Raw genomic sequence first — 12,772 nt, forward strand, 5'->3', positions numbered from 1 at the left:
ACGTGAGCCACATGCACTGACAACTTACTGCTCCTGATAAGACCAGTTATTATTCCATAACTATCACTCCTAATTTATGATGCATTGGTGCTACTCATGCAAATTTATGCTACTGTAAATCAATACCTGAGGGCAGTATTGTTATATCAAAAGTGTATGATAGCAGTATTAGTGTCTTGATTTGTGAGGGCTGCTATGGCAAATCTCCAAAATGAGTGGTGTAAACAATAGGAACTTTTTGTCTCACAACTTTGTAGGATGTATTAAGGCAAATGAATTTAACAATTTAGAATGGAAAACATATCTTGAATACAAAAATATGTTTGGATTCAAAACACTTTTGGGTAAAAAATGTCATTAAAAATAAATAATGGATCATCTCAATATTTCTGTATCTTTTAAAGAAATTGAGTTTGTTGTTTAAATCTTTCAACCAAAAACCCATGACAAAAAGCTTCAATTGTGAATTATACCACATATTGAAGGATAAATAACACCAATTCTACACAACTTATTCAGATCTCATTCTATTAGACCAACATTTCACTGATACTTATAAATTGTAGTAGCTTCTATATATTCATTCAGATTGTCCATGCAGATGATCATATAATCTCTAAATACAGACAGTTTTTCTTCTTTCTGCACAGTGAAGGTAACAGTGATAAGTGGGTAAGTAGAAAATACTCAATATAATTCTTTAGCCAGAAAATGATTAGTATAGTCTTCAATAGCCAATAGAGAGAGAGAGAAAAAAAAAAACTGTTTGTTAAGATCACTTCACTCAAGCAGCCTTGAGTTATTCTAAGCGTAAAAAACACTTGTTAAAATAACTTGCTGTTTCTCTTATCTCAACAACAACAAAAAAAAACTTTTTCTCTCTTCCCAGGAACTTTCTTAGCATTGCCTGCAGTAAGATATGAGGGATGTAACCATATGATCTCTTAAACAGTACCTTCTTGAAAAGCAAACCTGAATGAAAGGAGAACTTCAGGATAATGGGAAATATGACCAAAAAGCTTTCTCTCTTCTATTTTTTTCCCATCTGCTTTCTTCTGGATTCTGCCCATTTGTTTTTCTGTTTGGGTTATAAAAGCCCAAACAACTCTTCTCACTCTGAACTGGTCTTGGAAAGGTTTTTTTCCTCCAGTTCCTTGTTGATGCCTCTTCAATACTCACCTTCTCACCAAAGCAGAGATTTGTTTCTCTATTTGATGCAGGATCAGGCAGACTTACTTAGAATTGTGTTTTCTGACAGTATCAACAGTTTTGGGGAGAGTATGCTTAGCCAAGTTGCAGAATATAAAAGTAACATATAAAAATAAATTGTAGATTACTACTAGCAACAAAAATCAGAAATTTATTTTTAAATATAAATTTCATAACAAAGAACCAAAAATTGAGGAGCTTAAAACAACAGAAATTTATTGTCTAACAGTTCCAGAGACTAGAAGTTCAAAATCAACCTGTCGGCAGGGCCACACTTCTTCAGAATCCTATAGGGGTGACACTTGATCTTCTAGCTGATGATATTTGCTGGAATTCCTTGATATATTGTGACATGTATTGTTTCACTACAATCTCTTCCTCCATTTTTATGTGGGCTTCCTCTGTGTCTGTCTATGTGTCCAAATTTCCCTCTTATTACAAGGTGTTTGCATTAGATTAAGGCCCAACCTAATCCAAATTCATCTCATATCAATTTCTTCCCCAGACATTGTATTTACAAGTATGTTCACATGAACAGGGCCAGAGATTCAGATTTGAACATGTATTTTGGGGGAACAAATTCAACCCACAACAGTCATTCATGATCTATAAACAAATGCAATGCTTAAGTGTAAATGTGATATAATATGGTGCAAGACATATACATTTAAAACAAAAGAACTATCCTGAGAGAATAGAAAGAACTTTGTAAATACAAAGAAATGTTTTTTTCATGGATTGGATGGCTCAACCTTATTAAGATTTCAACTCCCCCTAAATTAATTTGTAGGTCAATGGAATCCCAAACAAAATCCAAATGTATATTTTTTTTATAAATTTACAAACTTGTTTTAATATTTATATGGAAATGCAGTGGATCTAGATTTTACCCAAGCCTTTACATGAAAAAAAAATGGAGAATTTACACTAACTGATATCAAAGTAATTTATTATCTCAGTGTAAAAAATAATGTGTTTTCATAAAGACAGATAAGTAGTCATTGGAACAGACTAGAAAACATAGTAGTAGGCTTGCATATACATGCTAAATTAAATCGCAGTAAACATCTATAGACAATTTGGTAGAGAAAGGGTAGACTTTTCAACAAACTGTGCTGCAATAATGATGCCAATCAACATGGGGATTCTCTGCCTGATGCTCATAACAACTGATCTATAACACTGGGGTTTCAAAGAGAGAGTTTTATTACAAAGTGAAAAACAAGGAGAACCAAAGGCCTATGAGCCTTAAATCTGCCCCCTGAACTGCAGTAATTTTGAGAATTGTGTAGTATTGAAAGAAAGGCAGATTTAGGATAATGAGTAAAATGGTTTGTAATGATGAAGTTAGAGGTACTCTAATTATTGCACATGTGTGGATAGATTAAATGGTTAGTCACAGAAGATACAGAATAAAATCACAGCCTTAACATGATGGTAAGTGTGATTTTTAGTATTATAAAGAGGTACAGGCCACTTATAGGTTAAGGTTTAAGCTACTGAACATGTTACATGGGCCAATTCTTGTTAGAACTAGCTTTGTCTAGTAGGATAGCTTAGAAATTGTGGTGGGTTAGTTTTGGACTGACTCAAGTTCCTTTATTAATAAATATGAAGGGACTGTCTATGTGATTACAAGAGTTCAAAGTTGTAAAACAAGGTAAGGCAGTACAAGTGAGGCCAGTCATAAGTAATCAGAAGGCTTTATAGTCACAAGGTAATGATTATATAGTTACACAATAAAGCACACTTATCAAAGATCAAGGGATCTAGGTTACACTTTGGTGAGTTTTGGTAGTTTTAGGTATTTACTTTTGGTTATCCTACAATATTCTGGAAGGTTAAAAGTCATCTATATAATGATTAAGTATGTATAATCATTTGTTAACTTAACTTTAGCTTGCAATATTGGACATCCATATGTACAATAAAGAATCTGAATATATATATCACACATGGCACAAAATGAATTCAAAATGATCCTAGATCTATATGTAAAGTGTAAAAGTGCACCAAATTTCAAATCAAACTGGGGCAAAATTCTTTCTGGTTTTAGAATAAGCAAAAAGTCCATTGATCCAATACCAAAAAGGATGTTCTAATAAAGAATGAATTGGAGCTCATCAAAACCAAAACATTTCCAGAAAAACATGTCGAGATGACCACAGATGAATTCAGGTTTGAATTAGTAATGTCCTACATTGCACATGAGGCACAAACATATCTTCTAATGAATGCCCAGTTGTGTGTATTTATATGAGGTATAAACAACTATCTCCTTCTATGTATTAACAGGAGAGCTTAAATGAAGCGTGGTCAATGTCAGGCATTAAGGCAAAGTGGAGAACCAGTCAAACACTGGGTTCTGATACCTTTCATTTTGAAGTGCCAGAATCCTTCATTTGCTCAAAGCTACTTAACTTTCAAAGTCTGGAAGAAAGAATTAACCTTAGAATTACTCATTTCTTTCACTTAATGATAGCATCCTGTTCAGCAGCTTGCTGGTTGTTTGCACTAGTTTTTAACTTCAGTGATATCTGAATAATAGAGCTTGTAATACTTGTTTTAAAATATGCATTATTGTGAGGATTAATGGATAGAATGAACTTAAAAGGTTCAATACTTTCTTAATAAATTGTTATTATTTTTAAGTAGTTTGAGCTGAACCAGATATGGCATTTTAATATAATGATTTCTTGAAGCTTTGAATGTGTGAAAAAACTTTAATGTACAGATTTGTGTATGGAAGAGAGGGAACAGCTAACTGAACTTCATTGTATGCATTTAGGGCTGAAACTCTATAACCTGCACCAAAGCAGCAATGTAGGGGAAAGCACTGCACGGTAAACAAGACAAAAGACATGCTGTATTTTGAGTGTTGATTTTCTCTTACATTTTCTGTATGTTTTCACTTAATGATGTATTGTTTTCAACCCTGCCATACACATGTGAGGGAAATGCTTATTCTTTTTTCTTTCCTTTTCTTTTATCTTCCATTCCTCAGCAATTTATTTCAGCAATGTTAGTGCCTGGCAATAATTAATCTGGTAGCAGTTGATTTTGCAGGTCATTGATTTTACTGGTTCATCTACTTAGACCTCTCTTAAAAATGATCCTTATGAAACAATAAATTCTTGCCTTTTCTTCTATTCCATTCCCTGTTTCAGATTTTCCTGGCAATTAACATAATACCATTTTGGGCTGCAGTGTCTTTTCTCCTGTTCTTCAGATAGCTAGATTAGCACAGAGCCCACAGAATTCCTGAACTGCTCTGAGCCTCCAGAGAAACAGTGCTGAGATAGGTCAAGTGAAGGATGGAAAGTAAATGCCCCAAGGTCCAAACATCATTACCAGGACAGTAGTTTATAGGCTTTTGGTTAGGATTTGTTCAGACATGCCTCAGGGAATATACTTTCTAAGAACTTTCAAAATAATTTTTTAAAATTATTTTTAGTCAGAACTAGCATGAATATGTTAAATCTGCATTCAAAAGTCTCAGGTGCTTTTCTGTGAAATAAAGATCCACTTCTTCTTGCATCACTGATGGGTTTAGTGGATGTTTAAAGTCCACTGCCATGTGTTTTTTTCTTCATTGGACTTGGTTGTATATGTGTGTATGACAATTTGAGTAGTCACAAAAATCATTGCTCAGAAAACGAAGAAAGAAAAAGGAAAATGGCCTTTGTGGTATGAATCAGGTATGACAGTGATGTGTTTCATATTACCTCACTTATTTCTGATTATGTTTCTTAATTATGTAGCAATTTCTCAATTGAATAAATAAGGAAAGTGAGTTTTAAGGATATTAATTAATAAGATCATGGTCACAATGGCTCAATTTAAATTTAAACTCCCCAACATGTCTACCTCTTTGTTGCCACTGTTTTAAACATTTCCACAGAGATTGGCTAACATTTCCTTCTTTTCATCATGTATGACATCAATACTTTCATAGGTGTTTTCCTATAATCTATATGATCAACATTTATTATTTGTTTTAATAACAATTCTTCTCATTTGAATCTATTCAAGTTTCTTTTTACCTCTGCTAACCACAGTGATCATAATAGCATGTTCTCTTGGAACATAAGATGAGATTTTAGCAACTATTGTGGGTAAAACACATATCATAATATAGAAAACAAGTAAGAATCTTGACCTAAGGAATGTTCATTTAGATAAAACTGAAGTACATTATTTCAAAATAGTTTAGAATAAGAAAATTCTGAACCACATATTTATATTAATAACAAGGTATAACTTTACATAAAAATTCAGAGACACTGACTGGTGACCTGGTAAATTGTCAAATTTCATTATCTCTTCTACTGAGATGAGGATTTACAGCAGTTCTTCTCAATGCTGTAGCACATGACATCCTCCCTGCTCTGAACTCTTGCATGAGATGCAGCACCTAACTGATTGAGAATCTGGATATTTGGCATCTAATATTCAAATTACATTATTTACTGATTGAAAAATTACTGAGATTCTTATGATCTAACTCATTTTCTTGGAAATCAGGTGTTTCTCTTAATTGAGTAATATTGTATTTAAGTAGTTCACCAACATACTTTTATAGCAATTATTTTAAATCAATTTATTCTAGATAAAAATGTATTTGCAGAGACAGTATCTAAGATGGTGGCATAGAGAGGAGTGGAAGCTAGTTAGTCCCCTTGGAACAACCAATAAACAACCAGGAACAACTAGTAAATAAACTGGAATAACTGCAGGGGGACCAATGTGACTGTCCACTCATCATACACCAACCTGATTTGGGAGGAATGCCTGAGATTGCAGCATAAAATTTGTAAGTGAAAACTGCAGATCCATGCTGGGAGCCCCCTCATCCCACAGCCCAAGGTGCAAAGCCTCATGGTGCTAGAGAGCAGCTCTCTCCCAGTAAGTGAATACAGCTCAGCTGAGCTCCAAATGGGTTTTTAATTAACAAGCATGGACTGCTCACTACAAGCTACAAATCGCCAACAAGCAGACAGAGGCTTTGGGTGACAACTGACCTTGGAGAGCTGGAGGGTGGCCATGGACTTCCCCTGAAGGAGGATTTCTGTCCCTATTTCAGCTCAGTGGAGAAAGCCTCAGCCATTTTCAGTTCCCAGCACTCTGACCCAGACAAGGATGGAGATATGACACTCAGAAAGAGATCATTCAAATGTTAACGTCCTCTCACTAGGGGCTAATCTCCCCTAAGAAGAAAGGGGTGTGGCCTGGCCCTACTACCTGCCTTCTATTCAGAACCAGACCCCAGAGCCTGGGGGAAAACAGCTACAGGCCACACCTCCTTACACCATTCTGGAGTTACAGGGAGATAGGCACCACCTGTAGGGCAGAAAAGCACAGTGACCCAAGGCCTCACAGGGTGTACCAGTTTTCTAAGACACAGCCTCAGGAAAACCAGATACTGAATATTTCTTTCTTCAGGGACCTGAGCCTGTTCTGTTGTGGGGAAACCTGATTGGGGCAACCAAGGAAACCATGCCTAGACAACAGAAAACTACAATCTACACTAACAAAAATGAAGTTATGGCCCAGTCAAAGGAATAAACTTACACTTCAACTGAGATACACAAATTGAAGCAACTAATAATAATTCAATTCAAAAAGTTTAGAGAAGATACAGTGAAAGAGATGAACCATATAATGAAAACACTGGGTATACATGAGGTAGAAATTCAAAGTTTGAAAAACCAACTGGCAAAATCTATGGAAATGAAAGGCACAACACAAGAGATGAAAGACCTAATGGAAACATACAACAGCATATTTCAAGAGGTAAGAAGAAAACACTCAGGAATGGAGAACTAGGCACCTGAAAGTCTACACACAAAAGAACAGATAGAGAAAAGAATGGAAAAGTATGAGCAACATCTCTGGGAACTTAAGGACAAAATGAAAAGCAATAATTTTTGTGTCTTTGGTATACCAGAAGAAGAAGAGAAGGAAAAGGGACAGAAGCAATAATAGAGGAAATAATGAAAATTTCCCATCTCTTATGAAAGACATAAAATTATGGATCCAAGAAGTGCAGCATACCCCAAACAGAACAGGTCTGAATAGGCCTATGCCAAGACACTTGATAATCAGATTATCAAACTTCAGAGATAAAGAGAGAATCCTGAAAGTAGCAAGAGAAAAACAATCTATCACATACAAAGTAAGCTTTATCAGACTATGTGTGGATTTCTCAAAAGAAACCATGGAGGCAAGAAGGAAGTGGGGTGATATATTTAAGATACTGAAAGAGAAAAACCTCCAACCAAGAATCCTATACCTGGCAAAACCATCCTTCAAATATGAGGGAGAGCTTAAAATATTCTGGGACAAAAACAATGACAGAATTTGTGAGCAGGATACCTGCTCTACAGTAAACACTAAAGAATGCATGGCAGACAGAAAGGAAAAGACAAGAGTGAGAGGTTTGGAAAACAATTTGGGGAGATAGTAGCACAGCAATGTAAGCACACTGAACAAAGATGACTGTGAATATGGTTGAAAGGGGAAGGTTGGGACCAGGTGGGACACCAGAGCAAAAGACAAAGGAAAAAGACTACAACTGCTTAACTCAGGGAAACCTAGGGTGCTCAATGATTGTAATAAAAGGTACAAATATGTTTTTACATGAGGTAGAACAAATGAATGTCAACATTGCAAGGTGTGAAAAGTAGGGTGGGATTGGGGAAACATACAATCAATGCAAATTAAAGACTGTAATTTACTGAAATATTGTATTATGCTTCCTTTAATATAACAAAGCCAATATACCAAAGCTAAATGCATGTGGGTGGAGGGAGAGGGGAATGGTATCGGACTCCAGGCATTAGTGATGTTGTCTGACTCTTTATTGTACTTCAGGTTAATGCTTTTAACCTGCTTTTCTTGCATTCTAGCTGTCATGTTTTGTTTTTATTTTTGTATTTCTCTCTCTCTCTCTCTCTCTCTCTCTCTCTCTCTCTCTCTTTTCTTTTGTCTCTCTGCCTTCTTTGACTCTTCCTCCTTCTTTGTGGAAGAAATGGAGATGTCCTTATATAGATAGTGGCAATGGTTCTGAATACATAAATGTGTGACTATACAGGGAACCAAAAATTGTTTACTTAGGACAGAATGTATGGTGTGTGAACAAAACCATCTTAAAAGAAATGGATTGATGAAGAAAATTGAGGGCACTATATTGAGTGAAATAAGACAGACACATAAAGGCAAATATTGCAGGGTCTCACTAATATGAACTAATTATAATATATAAACTCACAGACATGAAATATAAGTTACCAGGATAAAGAATCAGGCTAAAGAATGGGGAGTGATTGCTTATGAACAGAGTGTTCAACTAGGGTGAACTTAAACATTTGGAAATGGACGGGGTGATGGTAGCATGTTGTGAGAGTAATTAACAGTGCTGAAAAGTGTGTGAAGGTGGTGGAAAAGGTAAGCTCAGAGTCATGTATGTCACCAGAAGGAAAGTTGGAGGTTAAAAGGTGAGAATGTATAAAACAGTGAATCTTGTACTAGACAATGTCCACTATTAACTATACAAATATTAGAAATCTCTCTCATTAGCTAGAACAAATGTATGACACTATAACTAGAAGTTAATAACAGAGAAGCATATAGGAAAAATATATACCTATTGCAGGCTATATACTACAGTTAGGAGTATTTTAACACTCTTTCATCAACAGTAACAAATGTGCTATATCAAAACTATGATTCAATAATGGAGGGGGGTGTGGTTAGGGGTACGGGAGGATTTGAGTTTCCTTTTGTCTTTATTTCTTTTCTGGAGTAATTACACAGCTCTAAAATTGAAAAAAAAATAATCATGTTGACGGATGCACAGATGTATGATGGTACCATGTGCAATTGATTGTACAATTTGGATATTTGGATATTTTTATGGTATGTGAATAATTTCAATAAAAATATATGTATATATATAAATGTATTTGCAGTAAATGTACCACCTAATGCATGATCAGTAGCAGTTGTAATAAGTAAAAGATAGATTTGTGAACCATCCCTTAATTATTCAAAATTATTTAATTACAGTTTACTGCAAAATATTCTGTGCCTGATAATTTATTTTATTGTTAAAAAAATGGCAATATTTATAGCAATACTGAAGACCTAAGAAGAATACAATGAGACTTTCTCATTAATGAAATTTGAGTTAAATAATAATTTAAAGTTTTCACAAATAGATCATTTTTTTAAATTCAATTTTATTGAGATTTTTCACATACCATACCTTCTTCCAAAGTGTACAATCAGTTGTTCATGGTACAATTATGTAGTTGTGTGTTCATTATAACAATTAATTTTTTTCCAATTTTTAGAATATTTTATTACTCCAGAAAAGAAGTGAAAAAAAGTAATAAAAAAGAAAACTCCAGTCCTCCCGTATCCCTAAGAACCCCCATCCATTATTGAAGCATAGTATTGGTATAGAACATTTGCTACTGTTGATGAAAGAGTGTTAAAATACTACTAACTGTAGAACATAGTTTTCAGTAGGTATATTTTTCCCTATATTCCCCTCTATTATTAACTTCTAGTTATAGTTTTATACATGTTTTCTAGCTCATGAAAGAGATTTCTAATATTTGTACAGTTAATCACAGACATTGTCTGCCACAAGATTCACTGTTTTATACATTCCCATATTTTAACTTCCAACTTTCTTTCTGGTGACATACATGGCGCTAAACTTCCGCTTTCCACCATATTCACAAACTGTTTAGCATGGTTAGTTTTTCTCACAATAACATGCTGCCATCACCTCTGTCCATTTCCAAACAGTTAAGTTCAACCTAATTAAAAATTCTGCTCACAATAAATAACTGCTCCTCATTCTTTAGCCTCATTCTATATCCTGGTAACCTATATTTCATGTATTTGAGTTTACATATTATAAATAGTTCATATCAGTGAGACCATATAATATTTCTCCTTTTCTGTCTGACTTATTTCACTCAATATAATGCCCTCAAGGTTTCTTCATTAACCCATTTTTTTTTCAGATGGTTTTCTTATCAATGATGCTTCCATTCTAAGTAAACAATGTTTTGCTCTACAATCACATAGTTATGTATTCACCACCAACAACACTATTTATATAAGGACATTCCCATTTCTTCCACAAGGAAATAGGAGGAATCAAAGAAGGTAGAATTTTCTCCCTCGTGAAAAAACATATTTATACATTTTATCACATTTGTTGAGCACTCTAGGTTTCACTAAATTATACAATCCCAGTCTTTATTTTCCCTCTTTCCTTCTGGATTTCACATATCCCTAACCTTCCTCTTTCAACCATACTCACAGTCATCTTTGTTCAGTGTACTTACATAATTGTGCTACCGTCACCCAAAATTGTGTCCCAAACCTCTCACTCCTGTCTTTTCCTATCTATCTGTAGTGGTCTCTTTAGTATTTCCTACAAACAGGTATCTTGTTCACAAACCCTCTCATTGTTTGTCAGAGACTATTTTAAACTCTCCCTCAAATTTTAAGGATAGTTTTGCCAGATATAGGATTCTTGGTTGGTAGTTTTTCTCTTTCAGTATCTTATATATATCACCCCACTTCCTTCTTTCATCCATGGTTTCTACTGAGAAATCCACACATAGTCTTTCAAGCTTTGCTTGTATGTGATGGATCACTTTTCTCTTGCTGCTTTCAGGATTCTCTCTTTGTCTTTGATGTTTGATAATCTGATTATTAAGTGTCTTGGAGTGGGCCTATTCTGATCTATTCTATTTGGGGTATGCTGCACTTCTTGGATGTGTAATTTCATGTCTTTCATAAGAGATGGGCAATGTTAAGTGATTATTTCCTCCATTACTGCTTCTGCCCTTTTTCCCTTGTTCTCCTTCTGGGACACCCATGGCATGTACATTCATGCACTTCATGTTGTCATTCAATTTCCTGAGACATTGCTCATATTTTTCCATTCTTTTCCCATCTGCTCTTTTGTGTGTAGGATTTCAGGTGTCTTGTTCTCCAGTTCCTGAATGTTTTCTTCTGCCTACCAAAATCTGCTGTTTTATGCCTCCATTGTGCTTTTCAGCTCCTATGTTGTGTCTTTCATTTCCATAGATTCTGCCAGTTGTTTTTCCAAACTTTCCATTTCTGCCTTATGTTCACCCCGTGTTTTCTTTATATCCTTCATCTCTTTTTCAATATCTTCCCTAAAGTTGTTGAATTGGTTTTTGAATTGATTTAGCATATTTATTTGAAGATTAATTGTTTCAAATCCTGCATCCCAGTTGAAGTGTAAGTTTGTTCCTTTGACTGGGCCATATCTTCATTTTTCCTAGTGTGATTTGTAGTTTTGCTAGGCATCTGGTTTCCTTGATTACCCCAGTCAGATTTTCCTAGGGCAGAATGGGCTCAGGTCTCAGAGTGGGGCAATATTCAGTATCATATTTTCCTGATTGTGTGTCTTAGAAGATTGGCAGACTTTCCTGTGAGGCCTCTAGCCACTGTGCTTTTCCTAACCTGCACAGCAGGTGTCACCTGTCAGCCTGTCACTCCTCGCTGGTGTAAAGAGGAGTGGTCCCTTTAATTCTCAGCTTAAGTTTTTTCTGTTTCGACTGTTTTCCCCCAGGCCTGGGTCTGGGTTCTGAAGGGAGGGCAACCACTAGAACTGGGCCCCATCTCCCTCCTCTTAGGGAAGATACAACTCCTAGGGAGTTATCTTCTGCACTTGTATTAGTCCTTTGTCTCTCTGACTCTGGCAACCCCACCCCTGTCTGGTTCAGAATGCTGTGAATTAAAAATGGCTGCATCTTTACCCACTGAGCCACTGAGATTGAGAGAAAGAAAAAGAGAAAGAAAGTCCCTTTTCTGAGCCAGACCATGGCTCCCCATTTTTGTCAGTTGGCCAGAGATAGCACCCAGATTTCTGGGCTCCCTTTCCCAGTCCACAGATGATTTCTGGCACTCTAAGTTCAATTTTCTCCAAAAGTCTCTGTATTCTTTTTATTATTATTATGTTTATTTTTCCATCAACCCCACCCCCTCCAATTGGAGTGACCTCAGGGTACATTGCTCTTGTTAGGGGTTTGTCTATATTTGTGGCTTGTATTCAGCAGTCCACATTTGTTAATTAAAACCCCAGCTGAAGCTAGGTTGAGCTATATTTGCTTGCTCCAGGAATGCTACCTTCTCCCACAGTGAGGTTTTGTAGCTCAACCTGCCATGGAGAGAGGGGCTCCCAGCATGGTACTGCAGTTTTTACTTACAGCTTTTATGCTGCAATCTCAGCAATTCCACCCATTCCAGGCTGGTGTGCAATGTGTGGACAGTCATTGTCTCCCAGGATTTGTTCCAGACTATTTACTAGTTGTTTCTGGTTGTTTATTATTTGCTCTAGGGGACTAAATTCCACACCTCTCTATGCCACCATCTTACCCCTCTCCTGGATCATTTTTTAATGCATTGAGTCTTGCTTATTTGGCATGTTAAAAATATCTAAATGTGTTCATTAAAATTTTGATGTTCTATTAATTATCCCTTACTGACCTATCTCCTGAATTACCCA

Source organism: Choloepus didactylus, chromosome 6, assembly GCF_015220235.1.
Source record: "Choloepus didactylus isolate mChoDid1 chromosome 6, mChoDid1.pri, whole genome shotgun sequence".
In the NCBI taxonomy this organism is placed as follows: Eukaryota; Metazoa; Chordata; class Mammalia; order Pilosa; family Megalonychidae; genus Choloepus; species Choloepus didactylus.